Genomic DNA, 23,591 nt, shown 5'->3' on the forward strand with positions numbered 1-23,591 from the left:
AATTTTGATGTTAACTCCCAAACCGCTGCGGAGAAGTCAACCAAACTTCACCCAATAGTGTATTGTATCACAATCTAGTAGTTACATTCGAAAATTTTGTTCTAGGAAATTTTGTTTGAGCGCAATCATCAAACTTAATTAAAAAAGTCATTTAAGCCTTTTCACAGTGAGATCTATGCGATATGGCCGAGAAATGTAATTTTGATGTTAACTCCCAAACCGCTGTGCAGAAGTTAACCAAACTTCACCCAATAGTGTATTGTATCACATTCTAGTAGTTACATTTGAAAATTTGGTTCTAGGACATTTGGTTTGAGCGCAATTATTAAACTTAGGTCAAAAAAGCCATTTAAGCCTTTTCACAGTGAGATCTATGCGATATGGCCGAGAAATGTAATTTTGATGTTAACTCCCAAACCGCTGCGCAGAAGTCAACCAAACTTCACCCATTAGTGTATTGTATCACAATCTAGTAGTTACATGTGGAAATTTGGTTATAGGACATTTGGTTTGAGCGCAATCCTCAAACTTAGGTCAAAAAAGCCATTTAAGCCTTTTCACAGTGAGATCTATGCGATATGGCCGAGAAATGTAATTTTGATGTTAACTCCCAAACCGCTGCGCAGAAGTCAACCAAACTTCACCCAATAGTGTATTTTATCACAATCTAGTAGTTACATTTTGAAATTTATTTCTAGGACATTTGATTTGAGCGCAATCCTCAAACTTAGGTCAAAAAAGCCATTTAAGCCTTTTCACAGTGAGATCTATGCGATATGGCCGAGAAATGTAATTTTGATGTTAACTCCCAAACCGCTGCGCAGAAGTCAACCAAACTTCACCCAATAGTGTATTGTATCACATTCTAGTAGTTACATTTGAAAATTTCGTTCTAGGACATTTGGTTTGAGCGCAATTATTAAACTTAGGTCAAAAAAGCCATTTAAGCCTTTTCACAGTGAGATCTATGCGATATGGCCGAGAAATGTAATTTTGATGTTAACTCCCAAACCGCTGCGCAGAAGTCAACCAAACTTCACCCATTAGTGTATTGTATCACAATATAGTAGTTACATGTGGAAATTTGGTTATAGGACATTTGATTTGAGCGCAATCCTCAAACTTAGGTCAAAAAAGCCATTTAAGCCTTTTCACAGTGAGATCTATGCGATATGGCCGAGAAATGTAATTTTGATGTTAACTCCCAAACCGCTGCGCAGAAGTCAACCAAACTTCACCCAATAGTGTATTGTATCACAATCTAGTAGTTACATTTGAAAATTTTGTTCTAGGACATTTTGTTTGAACGCAATCATCAAACATAATTAAAAAAGTCATTTAAGCCTTTTCACATTGAGATCTAAGCGATATGGCCGAGAAATGTAATTTTGATGTTAACTCCCAAACCGCTGCGCAGAAGTAAACCAAACTTCACCCATTAGTGTATTGTATCACAATCTAGTAGTTACATGTGGAAATTTGGTTCTAGGACATTTGATTTGAGCGCAATCCTCAAACTTAGGTCAAAAAAGCCATTTAAGCCTTTTCACAGTGAGATCTATGCGATATGGCCGAGAAATGTAATTTTGATGTTAACTCCCAAACCGCTGCGCAGAAGTCAACCAAACTTCACCCAATAGTATATTGTATCACAATCTAGTAGTTACATTTGAAAATTTTGTTCTAGGAAATTTTGTTTGAACGCAATCATCAAACTTAATTAAAAAAGTCATTTAAGCCTTTTCACAGTGAGATCTATGCGATATGGCCGAGAAATGTAATTTTGATGTTAACTCCCAAACCGCTGCGCAGAAGTCAACCAAACTTCACCCATTAGTGTATTGTATCACAATATAGTAGTTACATGTGGAAATTTGGTTATAGGACATTTGATTTGAGCGCAATCCTCAAACTTAGGTCAAAAAAGCCATTTAAGCCTTTTCACAGTGAGATCTATGCGATATGGCCGAGAAATGTAATTTTGATGTTAACTCCCAAACCGCTGCGCAGAAGTCAACCAAACTTCACCCAATAGTGTATTGTATCACAATCTAGTAGTTACATTTGAAAATTTTGTTCTAGGACATTTTGTTTGAACGCAATCATCAAACATAATTAAAAAAGTCATTTAAGCCTTTTCACATTGAGATCTATGCGATATGGCCGAGAAATGTAATTTTGATGTTAACTCCCAAACCGCTGCGCAGAAGTCAACCAAACTTCACCCATTAGTGTATTGTATCACAATCTAGTAGTTACATTTGAAAATTTTGTTCTAGGACATTTTGTTTGAGAGCAATCCTCAGACTTAGGTCAAAAAAGCCATTTAAGCCTTTTCACAGTGAGATCTATGCGATATGGCCGAGAAATGTAATTTTGATGTTAACTCCCAAACCGCTGCGCAGAAGTCAACCAAACTTCACCCAATAGTGTATTGTATCACATTCTAGTAGTTACATTTGAAAATTTCGTTCTAGGACATTTGGTTTGAGCGCAATCATTAAACTTAGGTCAAAAAAAGCCATTTAAGCCTTTTCACAGTGAGATCTATGCGATATGGCCGAGAAATGTAATTTTGATGTTAACTCCCAAACCGCTGCGGAGAAGTCAACCAAACTTCACCCAATAGTGTATTGTATCACAATCTAGTAGTTACATTCGAAAATTTTGTTCTAGGAAATTTTGTTTGAGCGCAATCATCAAACTTAATTAAAAAAGTCATTTAAGCCTTTTCACAGTGAGATCTATGCGATATGGCCGAGAAATGTAATTTTGATGTTAACTCCCAAACCGCTGTGCAGAAGTTAACCAAACTTCACCCAATAGTGTATTGTATCACATTCTAGTAGTTACATTTGAAAATTTGGTTCTAGGACATTTGGTTTGAGCGCAATTATTAAACTTAGGTCAAAAAAGCCATTTAAGCCTTTTCACAGTGAGATCTATGCGATATGGCCGAGAAATGTAATTTTGATGTTAACTCCCAAACCGCTGCGCAGAAGTCAACCAAACTTCACCCATTAGTGTATTGTATCACAATCTAGTAGTTACATGTGGAAATTTGGTTATAGGACATTTGATTTGAGCGCAATCCTCAAACTTAGGTCAAAAAAGCCATTTAAGCCTTTTCACAGTGAGATCTATGCGATATGGCCGAGAAATGTAATTTTGATGTTAACTCCCAAACCGCTGCGCAGAAGTCAACCAAACTTCACCCAATAGTGTATTTTATCACAATCTAGTAGTTACATTTTGAAATTTATTTCTAGGACATTTGATTTGAGCGCAATCTTCAAACTTAATTAAAAAAAGTCATTTAAGCCTTTTCACAGTGAGATCTATGCGATATGGCCGAGAAATGTAATTTTGATGTTAACTCCCAAACCGCTGCGCAGAAGTCAACCAAACTTCACCCATTAGTGTATTGTATCACAATCTAGTAGTTACATGTGAAAATTTGGTTCTAGGACATTTGATTTGAGCGCAATCCTCAAACTTAGTTCAAAAAAGCCATTTAAGCCTTTTCACAGTGAGATCTATGCGATATGGCCGAGAAATGTAATTTTGATGTTAACTCCCAAACCGCTGCGCAGAAGTCAACCAAACTTCACCCAATAGTGTATTGTATCACAATCTAGTAGTTACATTTGAAAATTTTGTTCTAGGAAATTTTGTTTGAGCGCAATCATCAAACTTAATTAAAAAAGTCATTTAAGCCTTTTCACAGTGAGATCTATGCGATATGGCCGAGAAATGTAATTTTGATGTTAACTCCCAAACCGCTGCGCAGAAGTCAACCAAACTTCACCCATTAGTGTATTGTATCACAATCTAGTAGTTACATGTGAAAATTTGGTTCTAGGACATTTGATTTGAGCGCAATCCTCAAACTTAGGTCAAAAAAGCCATTTAAGCCTTTTCACAGTGAGATCTATGCGATATGGCCGAGAAATGTAATTTTGATGTTAACTCCCAAACCGCTGCGCAGAAGTCAACCAAACTTCACCCATTAGTGTATTTTATCACAATCTAGTAGTTACATTTGGAAATTTAGTTCTAGGACATTTGATTTGAGCGCAATCTTCAAACTTAATTAAAAAAAGTCATTTAAGCCTTTTCACAGTGAGATCTATGCGATATGGCCGAGAAATGTAATTTTGATGTTAACTCCCAAACCGCTGCGCAGAAGTCAACCAAACTTCACCCAATAGTGTATTGTATCACATTCTAGTAGTTACATTTGAAAATTTCGTTCTAGGACATTTGGTTTGAGCGCAATCATTAAACTTAGGTCAAAAAAGCCATTTAAGCCTTTTCACAGTGAGATCTATGTGATATGGCATAGAAATGTAATTTTGATGTTAACTCCCAAACCGCTGCGCAGAAGTCAACCAAACTTCACCCAATAGTGTATTGTATCACAATCTAGTAGTTACATTTGAAAATTTTGTTCTAGGACATTTTGTTTGAACGCAATCATCAAACTTAATCAAAAAAGTCATTTAAGCCTTTTCACAGTGAGATCTATGCGATATGGCCGAGAAATGTAATTTTGATGTTAACTCCCAAACCGCTGCGCAGAAGTCAACCAAACTTCACCCAATAGTGTATTGTATCACAATCTAGTAGTTACATTTGAAAATTTTGTTCTAGGACATTTTGTTTGAGAGCAATCCTCAGACTTAGGTCAAAAAAGCCATTTAAGCCTTTTCACAGTGAGATCTATGCGATATGGCCGAGAAATGTAATTTTGATGTTAACTCCCAAACCGCTGCGCAGAAGTCAACCAAACTTCACCCAATAGTGTATTGTATCACATTCTAGTAGTTACATTTGAAAATTTCGTTCTAGGACATTTGGTTTGAGCGCAATCATTAAACTTAGGTCAAAAAAAGCCATTTAAGCCTTTTCACAGTGAGATCTATGCGATATGGCCGAGAAATGTAATTTTGATGTTAACTCCCAAACCGCTGCGGAGAAGTCAACCAAACTTCACCCAATAGTGTATTGTATCACAATCTAGTAGTTACATTCGAAAATTTTGTTCTAGGAAATTTTGTTTGAGCGCAATCATCAAACTTAATTAAAAAAGTCATTTAAGCCTTTTCACAGTGAGATCTATGCGATATGGCCGAGAAATGTAATTTTGATGTTAACTCCCAAACCGCTGTGCAGAAGTTAACCAAACTTCACCCAATAGTGTATTGTATCACATTCTAGTAGTTACATTTGAAAATTTGGTTCTAGGACATTTGGTTTGAGCGCAATTATTAAACTTAGGTCAAAAAAGCCATTTAAGCCTTTTCACAGTGAGATCTATGCGATATGGCCGAGAAATGTAATTTTGATGTTAACTCCCAAACCGCTGCGCAGAAGTCAACCAAACTTCACCCATTAGTGTATTGTATCACAATCTAGTAGTTACATGTGGAAATTTGGTTATAGGACATTTGGTTTGAGCGCAATCCTCAAACTTAGGTCAAAAAAGCCATTTAAGCCTTTTCACAGTGAGATCTATGCGATATGGCCGAGAAATGTAATTTTGATGTTAACTCCCAAACCGCTGCGCAGAAGTCAACCAAACTTCACCCAATAGTGTATTTTATCACAATCTAGTAGTTACATTTTGAAATTTATTTCTAGGACATTTGATTTGAGCGCAATCCTCAAACTTAGGTCAAAAAAGCCATTTAAGCCTTTTCACAGTGAGATCTATGCGATATGGCCGAGAAATGTAATTTTGATGTTAACTCCCAAACCGCTGCGCAGAAGTCAACCAAACTTCACCCAATAGTGTATTGTATCACATTCTAGTAGTTACATTTGAAAATTTCGTTCTAGGACATTTGGTTTGAGCGCAATTATTAAACTTAGGTCAAAAAAGCCATTTAAGCCTTTTCACAGTGAGATCTATGCGATATGGCCGAGAAATGTAATTTTGATGTTAACTCCCAAACCGCTGCGCAGAAGTCAACCAAACTTCACCCATTAGTGTATTGTATCACAATATAGTAGTTACATGTGGAAATTTGGTTATAGGACATTTGATTTGAGCGCAATCCTCAAACTTAGGTCAAAAAAGCCATTTAAGCCTTTTCACAGTGAGATCTATGCGATATGGCCGAGAAATGTAATTTTGATGTTAACTCCCAAACCGCTGCGCAGAAGTCAACCAAACTTCACCCAATAGTGTATTGTATCACAATCTAGTAGTTACATTTGAAAATTTTGTTCTAGGACATTTTGTTTGAACGCAATCATCAAACATAATTAAAAAAGTCATTTAAGCCTTTTCACATTGAGATCTAAGCGATATGGCCGAGAAATGTAATTTTGATGTTAACTCCCAAACCGCTGCGCAGAAGTAAACCAAACTTCACCCATTAGTGTATTGTATCACAATCTAGTAGTTACATGTGGAAATTTGGTTCTAGGACATTTGATTTGAGCGCAATCCTCAAACTTAGGTCAAAAAAGCCATTTAAGCCTTTTCACAGTGAGATCTATGCGATATGGCCGAGAAATGTAATTTTGATGTTAACTCCCAAACCGCTGCGCAGAAGTCAACCAAACTTCACCCAATAGTATATTGTATCACAATCTAGTAGTTACATTTGAAAATTTTGTTCTAGGAAATTTTGTTTGAACGCAATCATCAAACTTAATTAAAAAAGTCATTTAAGCCTTTTCACAGTGAGATCTATGCGATATGGCCGAGAAATGTAATTTTGATGTTAACTCCCAAACCGCTGCGCAGAAGTCAACCAAACTTCACCCATTAGTGTATTGTATCACAATATAGTAGTTACATGTGGAAATTTGGTTATAGGACATTTGATTTGAGCGCAATCCTCAAACTTAGGTCAAAAAAGCCATTTAAGCCTTTTCACAGTGAGATCTATGCGATATGGCCGAGAAATGTAATTTTGATGTTAACTCCCAAACCGCTGCGCAGAAGTCAACCAAACTTCACCCAATAGTGTATTGTATCACAATCTAGTAGTTACATTTGAAAATTTTGTTCTAGGACATTTTGTTTGAACGCAATCATCAAACATAATTAAAAAAGTCATTTAAGCCTTTTCACATTGAGATCTATGCGATATGGCCGAGAAATGTAATTTTGATGTTAACTCCCAAACCGCTGCGCAGAAGTCAACCAAACTTCACCCATTAGTGTATTGTATCACAATCTAGTAGTTACATGTGGAAATTTGGTTATAGGACATTTGATTTGAGCGCAATCATTAAACTTAGGTCAAAAAAGCCATTTAAGCCTTTTCACAGTGAGATCTATCTGATATGGCCGAGAAATGTAATTTTTATGTTAACTCCCAAACCGCTGCGCAGAAGTAAACCAAACTTCACCCATTAGTGTATTGTATCACAATCTAGTAGTTACATGTGGAAATTTGGTTCTAGGACATTTGATTTGAGCGCAATCCTCAAACTTAGGTCAAAAAAGCCATTTAAGCCTTTTCACAGTGAGATCTATGCGATATGGCCGAGAAATGTAATTTTGATGTTAACTCCCAAACCGCTGCGCAAAAGTCAACCAAACTTCACCCAATAGTGTATTGTATCACAATCTAGTAGTTACATTTGAAAATTTTGTTCTAGGACATTTTGTTTGAACGCAATCATCAAACTTAATTAAAAAAGTCATTTAAGCCTTTTCACAGTGAGATCTATGCGATATGGCCGAGAAATGTAATTTTGATGTTAACTCCCAAACCGCTGCGCAGAAGTCAACCAAACTTCACCCAATAGTGTATTGTATCACAATCTAGTAGTTACATGTGGAAATTTGGTTATAGGACATTTGATTTGAGCGCAATCCTCAAACTTAGGTCAAAAAAGCCATTTAAGCCTTTTCACAGTGAGATCTATGCGATATGGCCGAGAAATGTAATTTTGATGTTAACTCCCAAACCGCTGCGCAGAAGTCAACCAAACTTCACCCAATAGTGTATTGTATCACAATCTAGTAGTTACATTTGAAAATTTTGTTCTAGGAAATTTTGTTTGAGCGCAATCATCAAACTTAATTAAAAAAGTCATTTAAGCCTTTTCACAGTGAGATCTATGCGATATGGCCGAGAAATGTAATTTTGATGTTAACTCCCAAACCGCTGCGCAGAAGTCAACCAAACTTCACCCATTAGTGTATTGTATCACAATCTAGTAGTTACATGTGGAAATTTGGTTATAGGACATTTGATTTGAGCGCAATCCTCAAACTTAGGTCAAAAAAGCCATTTAAGCCTTTTCACAGTGAGATCTATGCGATATGGCCGAGAAATGTAATTTTGATGTTAACTCCCAAACCGCTGCGCAGAAGTCAACCAAACTTCACCCAATAGTGTATTTTATCACAATCTAGTAGTTACATTTGGAAATTTAGTTCTAGGACATTTGATTTGAGCGCAATCTTCAAACTTTATTAAAAAAAAGTCATTTAAGCCTTTTCACAGTGAGATCTATGCGATATGGCCGAGAAATGTAATTTTGATGTTAACTCCCAAACCGCTGCGCAGAAGTCAACCAAACTTCACCCAATAGTGTATTGTATCACATTCTAGTAGTTACATTTGAAAATTTCGTTCTAGGACATTTGGTTTGAGCGCAATCATTAAACTTAGGTCAAAAAAGCCATTTAAGCCTTTTCACAGTGAGATCTATGCGATATGGCCGAGAAATGTAATTTTGATGTTAACTCCCAAACCGCTGCGCAGAAGTAAACCAAACTTCACCCATTAGTGTATTGTATCACAATCTAGTAGTTACATGTGGAAATTTGGTTCTAGGACATTTGATTTGAGCGCAATCCTCAAACTTAGGTCAAAAAAGCCATTTAAGCCTTTTCACAGTGAGATCTATGCGATATGGCCGAGAAATGTAATTTTGATGTTAACTCCCAAACCGCTGCGCAGAAGTTAACCAAACTTCACCCAATAGTGTATTGTATCACATTCTAGTAGTAACATTTGAAAATTTCGTTCTAGGACATTTGGTTTGAGCGCAATCATTAAACTTAGGTCAAAAAAGCCATTTAAGCCTTTTCACAGTGAGATCTTTGCGATATGGCCGAGAAATGTAATTTTGATGTTAACTCCCAAACCGCTGCGCAGAAGTAAACCAAACTTCACCCATTAGTGTATTGTATCACAATCTAGTAGTTACATGTAGAAATTTGGTTCTAGGACATTTGATTTGAGCGCAATCCTCAAACTTAGGTCAAAAAAGCCATTTAAGCCTTTTCACAGTGAGATCTATGCGATATGGCCGAGAAATGTAATTTTGATGTTAACTCCCAAACCGCTGCGCAGAAGTCAACCAAACTTCACCCAATAGTGTATTGTATCACAATCTAGTAGTTACATGTGGAAATTTGGTTCTAGGACATTTGATTTGAGCGCAATCCTCAAACTTAGGTCAAAAAAGCCATTTAAGCCTTTTCACAGTGAGATCTATGCGATATGGCCGAGAAATGTAATTTTGATGTTAACTCCCAAACCGCTGCGCAAAAGTCAACCAAACTTCACCCAATAGTGTATTGTATCACAATCTAGTAGTTACATTTGAAAATTTTGTTCTAGGACATTTTGTTTGAACGCAATCATCAAACTTAATTAAAAAAGTCATTTAAGCCTTTTCACAGTGAGATCTATGCGATATGGCCGAGAAATGTAATTTTGATGTTAACTCCCAAACCGCTGCGCAGAAGTCAACCAAACTTCACCCAATAGTGTATTGTATCACAATCTAGTAGTTACATGTGGAAATTTGGTTATAGGACATTTGATTTGAGCGCAATCCTCAAACTTAGGTCAAAAAAGCCATTTAAGCCTTTTCACAGTGAGATCTATGCGATATGGCCGAGAAATGTAATTTTGATGTTAACTCCCAAACCGCTGCGCAGAAGTCAACCAAACTTCACCCAATAGTGTATTGTATCACAATCTAGTAGTTACATTTGAAAATTTTGTTCTAGGAAATTTTGTTTGAGCGCAATCATCAAACTTAATTAAAAAAGTCATTTAAGCCTTTTCACAGTGAGATCTATGCGATATGGCCGAGAAATGTAATTTTGATGTTAACTCCCAAACCGCTGCGCAGAAGTCAACCAAACTTCACCCATTAGTGTATTGTATCACAATCTAGTAGTTACATGTGGAAATTTGGTTATAGGACATTTGATTTGAGCGCAATCCTCAAACTTAGGTCAAAAAAGCCATTTAAGCCTTTTCACAGTGAGATCTATGCGATATGGCCGAGAAATGTAATTTTGATGTTAACTCCCAAACCGCTGCGCAGAAGTCAACCAAACTTCACCCAATAGTGTATTTTATCACAATCTAGTAGTTACATTTGGAAATTTAGTTCTAGGACATTTGATTTGAGCGCAATCTTCAAACTTTATTAAAAAAAAGTCATTTAAGCCTTTTCACAGTGAGATCTATGCGATATGGCCGAGAAATGTAATTTTGATGTTAACTCCCAAACCGCTGCGCAGAAGTCAACCAAACTTCACCCAATAGTGTATTGTATCACATTCTAGTAGTTACATTTGAAAATTTCGTTCTAGGACATTTGGTTTGAGCGCAATCATTAAACTTAGGTCAAAAAAGCCATTTAAGCCTTTTCACAGTGAGATCTATGCGATATGGCCGAGAAATGTAATTTTGATGTTAACTCCCAAACCGCTGCGCAGAAGTAAACCAAACTTCACCCATTAGTGTATTGTATCACAATCTAGTAGTTACATGTGGAAATTTGGTTCTAGGACATTTGATTTGAGCGCAATCCTCAAACTTAGGTCAAAAAAGCCATTTAAGCCTTTTCACAGTGAGATCTATGCGATATGGCCGAGAAATGTAATTTTGATGTTAACTCCCAAACCGCTGCGCAGAAGTTAACCAAACTTCACCCAATAGTGTATTGTATCACATTCTAGTAGTAACATTTGAAAATTTCGTTCTAGGACATTTGGTTTGAGCGCAATCATTAAACTTAGGTCAAAAAAGCCATTTAAGCCTTTTCACAGTGAGATCTTTGCGATATGGCCGAGAAATGTAATTTTGATGTTAACTCCCAAACCGCTGCGCAGAAGTAAACCAAACTTCACCCATTAGTGTATTGTATCACAATCTAGTAGTTACATGTAGAAATTTGGTTCTAGGACATTTGATTTGAGCGCAATCCTCAAACTTAGGTCAAAAAAGCCATTTAAGCCTTTTCACAGTGAGATCTATGCGATATGGCCGAGAAATGTAATTTTGATGTTAACTCCCAAACCGCTGCGCAGAAGTCAACCAAACTTCACCCAATAGTGTATTGTATCACATTCTAGTAGTTACATTTGAAAATTTCGTTCTAGGACATTTGGTTTGAGCGCAATCATTAAACTTAGGTCAAAAAAGCCATTTAAGCCTTTTCACAGTGAGATCTATGCGATATGGCCGAGAAATGTAATTTTGATGTTAACTCCCAAACCGCTGCGCAGAAGTCAACCAAACTTCACCCAATAGTGTATTGTATCACAATCTAGTAGTTACATGTGGAAATTTGGTTCTAGGACATTTGATTTGAGCGCAATCCTCAAACTTAGGTCAAAAAAGCCATTTAAGCCTTTTCACAGTGAGATCTATGCGATATGGCCGAGAAATGTAATTTTGATGTTAACTCCCAAACCGCTGCGCAGAAGTCAACCAAACTTCACCCAATAGTGTATTGTATCACATTCTAGTAGTTACATTTTGAAATTTATTTCTAGGACATTTGATTTGAGCGCAATCTTCAAACTTAATTAAAAAAAGTCATTTAAGCCTTTTCACAGTGAGATCTATGCGATATGGCCGAGAAATGTAATTTTGATATTAACTCCCAAACCGCTGCGCAGAATTCAACCAAACTTCACCCATTAGTGTATTGTATCACAATCTAGTAGTTACATGTGAAAATTTGGTTCTAGGACATTTGATTTGAGCGCAATCCTCAAACTTAGTTCAAAAAAGCCATTTAAGCCTTTTCACAGTGAGATCTATGCGATATGGCCGAGAAATGTAATTTTGATGTTAACTCCCAAACCGCTGCGCAGAAGTTAACCAAACTTCACCCAATAGTGTATTGTATCACATTCTAGTAGTTACATTTGAAAATTTGGTTCTAGGACATTTGGTTTGAGCGCAATTTTTAAACTTAGGTCAAAAAAGCCATTTAAGCCTTTTCACAGTGAGATCTATGCGATATGGCCGAGAAATGTAATTTTGATGTTAACTCCCAAACCGCTGCGCAGAAGTCAACCAAACTTCACCCAATAGTGTATTGTATCACAATCTAGTAGTTACATTTGAAAATTTTGTTCTAGGAAATTTTGTTTGAGCGCAATCATCAAACTTAATTAAAAAAGTCATTTAAGCCTTTTCACAGTGAGATCTATGCGATATGGCCGAGAAATGTAATTTTGATGTTAACTCCCAAACCGCTGCGCAGAAGTCAACCAAACTTCACCCATTAGTGTATTGTATCACAATCTAGTAGTTACATGTGAAAATTTGGTTCTAGGACATTTGATTTGAGCGCAATCCTCAAACTTAGGTCAAAAAAGCCATTTAAGCCTTTTCACAGTGAGATCTATGCGATATGGCCGAGAAATGTAATTTTGATGTTAACTCCCAAACCGCTGCGCAGAAGTCAACCAAACTTCACCCAATAGTGTATTGTATCACATTATAGTAGTTACATTTTAAATTTTCGTTCTAGGACATTTGGTTTGAGCGCAATCATTAAACTTAGGTCAAAAAAGCCATTTAAGCCTTTTCACAGTGAGATCTATGCGATATGGCCGAGAAATGTAATTTTGATGTTAACTCCCAAACCGCTGCGCAGAAGTAAACCAAACTTCACCCATTAGTGTATTGTATCACAATCTAGTAGTTACATGTATAAATTTGGTTCTAGGACATTTGATTTGAGCGCAATCCTCAAACTTAGGTCAAAAAAGCCATTTAAGCCTTTTCACAGTGAGATCTATGCGATATGGCCGAGAAATGTAATTTTGATGTTAACTCCCAAACCGCTGCGCAGAAGTCAACCAAACTTCACCCAATAGTGTATTGTATCACATTCTAGTAGTTACATTTGAAAATTTCGTTCTAGGACATTTGGTTTGAGCGCAATTATTAAACTTAGGTCAAAAAAGCCATTTAAGCCTTTTCACAGTGAGATCTATGCGATATGGCCGAGAAATGTAATTTTGATGTTAACTCCCAAACCGCTGCGCAGAAGTCAACCAAACTTCACCCAATAGTGTATTGTATCACAATCTAGTAGTTACATTTGAAAATTTTGTTCTAGGACATTTTGTTTGAACGCAATCATCAAACTTAATTAAAAAAGTCATTTAAGCCTTTTCACAGTGAGATCTATGCGATATGGCCGAGAAATGTAATTTTGATGTTAACTCCCAAACCGCTGCGCAGAAGTCAACCAAACTTCACCCAATAGTGTATTGTATCACAATCTAGTAGTTACATTTGAAAATTTTGTTCTAGGACATTTTGTTTGAGCGCAATCCTCAAACTTAGGTCAAAAAAGCCATTTAAGCCTTTTCACAGTGAGATCTATGCGATATGGCCGAGAAATGTAATTTTGATGTTAACTCCCAAACCGCTGCGCAGAAGTAAACCAAACTTCACCCATTAGTGTATTTTATCACAATCTAGTAGTTACATTTGGAAATTTAGTTCTAGGACATTTGATTTGAGCGCAATCTTCAAACTTAATTAAAAAAAGTCATTTAAGCCTTTTCACAGTGAGATCTATGCGATATGGCCGAGAAATGTAATTTTGATGTTAACTCCCAAACCGCTGCGCAGAAGTCAACCAAACTTCACTCAATAGTGTATTGTATCACATTCTAGTAGTTACATTTGAAAATTTCGTTCTAGGACATTTGGTTTGAGCGCAATCATTAAACTTAGGTCAAAAAAGCCATTTAAGCCTTTTCACAGTGAGATCTATGCGATATGGCCGAGAAATGTAATTTTGATGTTAACTCCCAAACCGCTGCGCAGAAGTCAACCAAACTTCACCCAATAGTGTATTGTATCACAATCTAGTAGTTACATTTGAAAATTTTGTTCTAGGACATTTTGTTTGAACGCAATCATCAAACTTAATCAAAAAAGTCATTTAAGCCTTTTCACAGTGAGATCTATGCGATATGGCCGAGAAATGTAATTTTGATGTTAACTCCCAAACCGCTGCGCAGAAGTCAACCAAACTTCACCCAATAGTGTATTGTATCACAATCTAGTAGTTACATTTGAAAATTTTGTTCTAGGACATTTTGTTTGAGAGCAATCCTCAGACTTAGGTCAAAAAAGCCATTTAAGCCTTTTCACAGTGAGATCTATGCGATATGGCCGAGAAATGTAATTTTGATGTTAACTCCCAAACCGCTGCGCAGAAGTCAACCAAACTTCACCCAATAGTGTATTGTATCACATTCTAGTAGTTACATTTGAAAATTTCGTTCTAGGACATTTGGTTTGAGCGCAATCATTAAACTTAGGTCAAAAAAAGCCATTTAAGCCTTTTCACAGTGAGATCTATGCGATATGGCCGAGAAATGTAATTTTGATGTTAACTCCCAAACCGCTGCGGAGAAGTCAACCAAACTTCACCCAATAGTGTATTGTATCACAATCTAGTAGTTACATTCGAAAATTTTGTTCTAGGAAATTTTGTTTGAGCGCAATCATCAAACTTAATTAAAAAAGTCATTTAAGCCTTTTCACAGTGAGATCTATGCGATATGGCCGAGAAATGTAATTTTGATGTTAACTCCCAAACCGCTGTGCAGAAGTTAACCAAACTTCACCCAATAGTGTATTGTATCACATTCTAGTAGTTACATTTGAAAATTTGGTTCTAGGACATTTGGTTTGAGCGCAATTATTAAACTTAGGTCAAAAAAGCCATTTAAGCCTTTTCACAGTGAGATCTATGCGATAGGGCCGAGAAATGTAATTTTGATGTTAACTCCCAAACCGCTGCGCAGAAGTCAACCAAACTTCACCCATTAGTGTATTGTATCACAATCTAGTAGTTACATGTGGAAATTTGGTTATAGGACATTTGATTTGAGCGCAATCCTCAAACTTAGGTCAAAAAAGCCATTTAAGCCTTTTCACAGTGAGATCTATGCGATATGGCCGAGAAATGTAATTTTGATGTTAACTCCCAAACCGCTGCGCAGAAGTCAACCAAACTTCACCCAATAGTGTATTTTATCACAATCTAGTAGTTACATTTGGAAATTTAGTTCTAGGACATTTGATTTGAGCGCAATCTTCAAACTTTATTAAAAAAAGTCATTTAAGCCTTTTCACAGTGAGATCTATGCGATATGGCCGAGAAATGTAATTTTGATGTTAACTCCCAAACCGCTGCGCAGAAGTCAACCAAACTTCACCCAATAGTGTATTGTATCACATTCTAGTAGTTACATTTGAAAATTTCGTTCTAGGACATTTGGTTTGAGCGCAATCATTAAACTTAGGTCAAAAAAGCCATTTAAGCCTTTTCACAGTGAGATCTATGCGATATGGCCGAGAAATGTAATTTTGATGTTAACTCCCAAACCGCTGCGCAGAAGTAAACCAAACTTTACCCATTAGTGTATTGTATCACAATCTAGTAGTTACATGTGGAAATTTGGTTCTAGGACATTTGATTTGAGCGCAATCCTCAAACTTAGGTCAAAAAAGCCATTTAAGCCTTTTCACAGTGAGATCTATGCGATATGGCCGAGAAATGTAATTTTGATGTTAACTCCCAAACCGCTGCGCAGAAGTTAACCAAACTTCACCCAATAGTGTATTGTATCACATTCTAGTAGTAACATTTGAAAATTTCGTTCTAGGACATTTGGTTTGAGCGCAATCATTAAACTTAGGTCAAAAAAGCCATTTAAGCCTTTTCACAGTGAGATCTATGCGATATGGCCGAGAAATGTAATTTTGATGTTAACTCCCAAACCGCTGCGCAGAAGTAAACCAAACTTCACCCATTAGTGTATTGTATCACAATCTAGTAGTTACATGTAGAAATTTGGTTCTAGGACATTTGATTTGAGCGCAATCCTCAAACCTAGGTCAAAAAAGCCATTTAAGCCTTTTCACAGTGAGATCTATGCGATATGGCCGAGAAATGTAATTTTGATGTTAACTCCCAAACCGCTGCGCAGAAGTCAACCAAACTTCACCCAATAGTGTATTGTATCACATTCTAGTAGTTACATTTGAAAATTTCGTTCTAGGACATTTGGTTTGAGCGCAATCATTAAACTTAGGTCAAAAAAGCCATTTAAGCCTTTTCACAGTGAGATCTATGCGATATGGCCGAGAAATGTAATTTTGATGTTAACTCCCAAACCGCTGCGCAGAAGTCAACCAAACTTCACCCAATAGTGTATTGTATCACAATCTAGTAGTTACATGTGGAAATTTGGTTCTAGGACATTTGATTTGAGCGCAATCCTCAAACTTAGTTCAAAAAAGCCATTTAAGCCTTTTCACAGTGAGATCTATGCGATATGGCCGAGAAATGTAATTTTGATGTTAACTCCCAAACCGCTGCGCAGAAGTCAACCAAACTTCACCCAATAGTGTATTGTATCACAATCTAGTAGTTACATTTGAAAATTTTGTTCTAGGACATTTTGTTTGAGAGCAATCCTCAGACTTAGGTCAAAAAAGCCATTTAAGCCTTTTCACAGTGAGATCTATGCGATATGGCCGAGAAATGTAATTTTGATGTTAACTCCCAAACCGCTGCGCAGAAGTCAACCAAACTTCACCCAATAGTGTATTGTATCACAATCTAGTAGTTACATTTGAAAATTTTGTTCTAGGACATTTTGTTTGAGAGCAATCCTCAGACTTAGGTCAAAAAAGCCATTTAAGCCTTTTCACAGTGAGATCTATGCGATATGGCCGAGAAATGTAATTTTGATGTTAACTCCCAAACCGCTGCGCAGAAGTCAACCAAACTTCACCCAATAGTGTATTGTATCACATTCTAGTAGTTACATTTGAAAATTTCGTTCTAGGACATTTGGTTTGAGCGCAATCATTAAACTTAGGTCAAAAAAAGCCATTTAAGCCTTTTCACAGTGAGATCTATGCGATATGGCCGAGAAATGTAATTTTGATGTTAACTCCCAAACCGCTGCGGAGAAGTCAACCAAACTTCACCCAATAGTGTATTGTATCACAATCTAGTAGTTACATTTGAAAATTTTGTTCTAGGAAATTTTGTTTGAGCGCAATCATCAAACTTAATTAAAAAAGTCATTTAAGCCTTTTCACAGTGAGATCTATGCGATATGGCCGAGAAATGTAATTTTGATGTTAACTCCCAAACCGCTGTGCAGAAGTTAACCAAACTTCACCCAATAGTGTATTGTATCACATTCTAGTAGTTACATTTGAAAATTTGGTTCTAGGACATTTGGTTTGAGCGCAATTATTAAACTTAGGTCAAAAAAGCCATTTAAGCCTTTTCACAGTGAGATCTATGCGATATGGCCGAGAAATGTAATTTTGATGTTAACTCCCAAACCGCTGCGCAGAAGTCAACCAAACTTCACCCATTAGTGTATTGTATCACAATCTAGTAGTTACATGTGGAAATTTGGTTATAGGACATTTGATTTGAGCGCAATCCTCAAACTTAGGTCAAAAAAGCCATTTAAGCCTTTTCACAGTGAGATCTATGCGATATGGCCGAGAAATGTAATTTTGATGTTAACTCCCAAACCGCTGCGCAGAAGTCAACCAAACTTCACCCAATAGTGTATTTTATCACAATCTAGTAGTTACATTTTGAAATTTATTTCTAGGACATTTGATTTGAGCGCAATCTTCAAACTTAATTAAAAAAAGTCATTTAAGCCTTTTCACAGTGAGATCTATGCGATATGGCCGAGAAATGTAATTTTGATATTAACTCCCAAACCGCTGCGCAGAAGTCAACCAAACTTCACCCATTAGTGTATTGTATCACAATCTAGTAGTTACATGTGAAAATTTGGTTCTAGGACATTTAATTTGAGCGCAATCCTCAAACTTAGGTCAAAAAAGCCATTTAAGCCTTTTCACAGTGAGATCTATGCGATATGGCCGAGAAATGTAATTTTGATGTTAACTCCCAAACCGCTGCGCAGAAGTCAACCAAACTTCACCCAATAGTGTATTTTATCACAATCTAGTAGTTACATTTGGAAATTTAGTTCTAGGACATTTGATTTGAGCGCAATCTTCAAACTTTATTAAAAAAAGTCATTTAAGCCTTTTCACAGTGAGATCTATGCGATATGGCCGAGAAATGTAATTTTGATGTTAACTCCCAAACCGCTGCGCAGAAGTCAACCAAACTTCACCCAATAGTGTATTGTATCACATTCTAGTAGTTACATTTGAAAATTTCGTTCTAGGACATTTGGTTTGAGCGCAATCATTAAACTTAGGTCAAAAAAGCCATTTAAGCCTTTTCACAGTGAGATCTATGCGATATGGCCGAGAAATGTAATTTTGATGTTAACTCCCAAACCGCTGCGCAGAAGTAAACCAAACTTCACCCATTAGTGTATTGTATCACAATCTAGTAGTTACATGTGGAAATTTGGTTCTAGGACATTTGATTTGAGCGCAATCCTCAAACTTAGGTCAAAAAAGCCATTTAAGCCTTTTCACAGTGAGATCTATGCGATATGGCCGAGAAATGTAATTTTGATGTTAACTCCCAAACCGCTGCGCAGAAGTTAACCAAACTTCACCCAATAGTGTATTGTATCACATTCTAGTAGTAACATTTGAAAATTTCGTTCTAGGACATTTGGTTTGAGCGCAATCATTAAACTTAGGTCAAAAAAGCCATTTAAGCCTTTTCACAGTGAGATCTATGCGATATGGCCGAGAAATGTAATTTTGATGTTAACTCCCAAACCGCTGCGCAGAAGTAAACCAAACTTCACCCATTAGTGTATTGTATCACAATCTAGTAGTTACATGTAGAAATTTGGTTCTAGGACATTTGATTTGAGCGCAATCCTCAAACCTAGGTCAAAAAAGCCATTTAAGCCTTTTCACAGTGAGATCTATGCGATATGGCCGAGAAATGTAATTTTGATGTTAACTCCCAAACCGCTGCGCAGAAGTCAACCAAACTTCACCCAATAGTGTATTGTATCACATTCTAGTAGTTACATTTGAAAATTTCGTTCTAGGACATTTGGTTTGAGCGCAATCATTAAACTTAGGTCAAAAAAGCCATTTAAGCCTTTTCACAGTGAGATCTATGCGATATGGCCGAGAAATGTAATTTTGATGTTAACTCCCAAACCATTGCGCAGAAGTCAACCAAACTTCACCCAATAGTGTATTGTATCACAATCTAGTAGTTACATGTGGAAATTTGGTTCTAGGACATTTGATTTGAGCGCAATCCTCAAACTTAGTTCAAAAAAGCCATTTAAGCCTTTTCACAGTGAGATCTATGCGATATGGCCGAGAAATGTAATTTTGATGTTAACTCCCAAACCGCTGCGCAGAAGTCAACCAAACTTCACCCAATAGTGTATTGTATCACATTCTAGTAGTTACATTTGAAAATTTCGTTCTAGGACATTTGGTTTGAGCGCAATCATTAAACTTAGGTCAAAAAAGCCATTTAAGCCTTTTCACAGTGAGATCTATGCGATATGGCCGAGAAATGTAATTTTGATGTTAACTCCCAAACCGCTGCGCAGAAGTCAACCAAACTTCACCCAATAGTGTATTGTATCACAATCTAGTAGTTACATTTGAAAATTTTGTTCTAGGACATTTTGTTTGAACGCAATCATCAAACTTAATCAAAAAAGTCATTTAAGCCTTTTCACAGTGAGATCTATGCGATATGGCCGAGAAATGTAATTTTGATGTTAACTCCCAAACCGCTGCGCAGAAGTCAACCAAACTTCACCCAATAGTGTATTGTATCACAATCTAGTAGTTACATTTGAAAATTTTGTTCTAGGACATTTTGTTTGAGAGCAATCCTCAGACTTAGGTCAAAAAAGCCATTTAAGCCTTTTCACAGTGAGATCTATGCGATATGGCCGAGAAATGTAATTTTGATGTTAACTCCCAAACCGCTGCGCAGAAGTCAACCAAACTTCACCCAATAGTGTATTGTATCACATTCTAGTAGTTACATTTGAAAATTTCGTTCTAGGACATTTGGTTTGAGCGCAATCATTAAACTTAGGTCAAAAAAAGCCATTTAAGCCTTTTCACAGTGAGATCTATGCGATATGGCCGAGAAATGTAATTTTGATGTTAACTCCCAAACCGCTGCGGAGAAGTCAACCAAACTTCACCCAATAGTGTATTGTATCACAATCTAGTAGTTACATTTGAAAATTTTGTTCTAGGAAATTTTGTTTGAGCGCAATCATCAAACTTAATTAAAAAAGTCATTTAAGCCTTTTCACAGTGAGATCTATGCGATATGGCCGAGAAATGTAATTTTGATGTTAACTCCCAAACCGCTGTGCAGAAGTTAACCAAACTTCACCCAATAGTGTATTGTATCACATTCTAGTAGTTACATTTGAAAATTTGGTTCTAGGACATTTGGTTTGAGCGCAATTATTAAACTTAGGTCAAAAAAGCCATTTAAGCCTTTTCACAGTGAGATCTATGCGATATGGCCGAGAAATGTAATTTTGATGTTAACTCCCAAACCGCTGCGCAGAAGTCAACCAAACTTCACCCATTAGTGTATTGTATCACAATCTAGTAGTTACATGTGGAAATTTGGTTATAGGACATTTGATTTGAGCGCAATCCTCAAACTTAGGTCAAAAAAGCCATTTAAGCCTTTTCACAGTGAGATCTATGCGATATGGCCGAGAAATGTAATTTTGATGTTAACTCCCAAACCGCTGCGCAGAAGTCAACCAAACTTCACCCAATAGTGTATTTTATCACAATCTAGTAGTTACATTTTGAAATTTATTTCTAGGACATTTGATTTGAGCGCAATCTTCAAACTTAATTAAAAAAAGTCATTTAAGCCTTTTCACAGTGAGATCTATGCGATATGGCCGAGAAATGTAATTTTGATATTAACTCCCAAACCGCTGCGCAGAAGTCAACCAAACTTCACCCATTAGTGTATTGTATCACAATCTAGTAGTTACATGTGAAAATTTGGTTCTAGGACATTTGATTTGAGCGCAATCCTCAAACTTAGTTCAAAAAAGCCATTTAAGCCTTTTCACAGTGAGATCTATGCGATATGGCCGAGAAATGTAATTTTGATGTTAACTCCCAAACCGCTGCGCAGAAGTTAACCAAACTTCACCCAATAGTGTATTGTATCACATTCTAGTAGTTACATTTGAAAATTTGGTTCTAGGACATTTGGTTTGAGCGCAATCATTAAACTTAGGTCAAAAAAGCCATTTAAGCCTTTTCACAGTGAGATCTATGCGATATGGCCGAGAAATGTAATTTTGATGTTAACTCCCAAACCGCTGCGCAGAAGTCAACCAAACTTCACCCAATAGTGTATTGTATCACAATCTAGTAGTTACATTTGAAAATTTTGTTCTAGGAAATTTTGTTTGAGCGCAATCATCAAACTTAATTAAAAAAGTCATTTAAGCCTTTTCACAGTGAGATCTATGCGATATGGCCGAGAAATGTAATTTTGATGTTAACTCCCAAACCGCTGCGCAGAAGTCAACCAAACTTCACCCATTAGTGTATTGTATCACAATCTAGTAGTTACATGTGAAAATTTGGTTCTAGGACATTTGATTTGAGCGCAATCCTCAAACTTAGGTCAAAAAAGCCATTTAAGCCTTTTCACAGTGAGATCTATGCGATATGGCCGAGAAATGTAATTTTGATGTTAACTCCCAAACCGCTGCGCAGAAGTCAACCAAACTTCACCCAATAGTGTATTGTATCACATTATAGTAGTTACATTTTAAATTTTCGTTCTAGGACATTTGGTTTGAGCGCAATCATTAAACTTAGGTCAAAAAAGCCATTTAAGCCTTTTCACAGTGAGATCTATGCGATATGGCCGAGAAATGTAATTTTGATGTTAACTCCCAAACCGCTGCGCAGAAGTAAACCAAACTTCACCCATTAGTGTATTGTATCACAATCTAGTAGTTACATGTATAAATTTGGTTCTAGGACATTTGATTTGAGCGCAATCCTCAAACTTAGGTCAAAAAAGCCATTTAAGCCTTTTCACAGTGAGATCTATGCGATATGGCCGAGAAATGTAATTTTGATGTTAACTCCCAAACCGCTGCGCAGAAGTCAACCAAACTTCACCCAATAGTGTATTGTATCACATTCTAGTAGTTACATTTTAAATTTTCGTTCTAGGACATTTGGTTTGAGCGCAATTATTAAACTTAGGTCAAAAAAGCCATTTAAGCCTTTTCACAGTGAGATCTATGCGATATGGCCGAGAAATGTAATTTTGATGTTAACTCCCAAACCGCTGCGCAGAAGTCAACCAAACTTCACCCAATAGTGTATTGTATCACAATCTAGTAGTTACATTTGAAAATTTTGTTCTAGGACATTTTGTTTGAACGCAATCATCAAACTTAATTAAAAAAGTCATTTAAGCCTTTTCACAGTGAGATCTATGCGATATGGCCGAGAAATGTAATTTTGATGTTAACTCCCAAACCGCTGCGCAGAAGTCAACCAAACTTCACCCAATAGTGTATTGTATCACAATCTAGTAGTTACATTTGAAAATTTTGTTCTAGGACATTTTGTTTGAGCGCAATCCTCAAACTTAGGTCAAAAAAGCCATTTAAGCCTTTTCACAGTGAGATCTATGCGATATGGCCGAGAAATGTAATTTTGATGTTAACTCCCAAACCGCTGCGCAGAAGTAAACCAAACTTCACCCATTAGTGTATTTTATCACAATCTAGTAGTTACATTTGGAAATTTAGTTCTAGGACATTTGATTTGAGCGCAATCTTCAAACTTAATTAAAAAAAGTCATTTAAGCCTTTTCACAGTGAGATCTATGCGATATGGCCGAGAAATGTAATTTTGATGTTAACTCCCAAACCGCTGCGCAGAAGTCAACCAAACTTCACCCAATAGTGTATTGTATCACATTCTAGTAGTTACATTTGAAAATTTCGTTCTAGGACATTTGGTTTGAGCGCAATCATTAAACTTAGGTCAAAAAAGCCATTTAAGCCTTTTCACAGTGAGATCTATGCGATATGGCCGAGAAATGTAATTTTGATGTTAACTCCCAAACCGCTGCGCAGAAGTCAACCAAACTTCACCCAATAGTGTATTGTATCACAATCTAGTAGTTACATTTGAAAATTTTGTTCTAGGACATTTTGTTTGAACGCAATCATCAAACTTAATCAAAAAAGTCATTTAAGCCTTTTCACAGTGAGATCTATGCGATATGGCCGAGAAATGTAATTTTGATGTTAACTCCCAAACCGCTGCGCAGAAGTCAACCAAACT

Source organism: Corythoichthys intestinalis, unplaced genomic scaffold (genome assembly GCF_030265065.1).
Source record: "Corythoichthys intestinalis isolate RoL2023-P3 unplaced genomic scaffold, ASM3026506v1 HiC_scaffold_26, whole genome shotgun sequence".
NCBI classification, from domain to species: Eukaryota; Metazoa; Chordata; class Actinopteri; order Syngnathiformes; family Syngnathidae; genus Corythoichthys; species Corythoichthys intestinalis.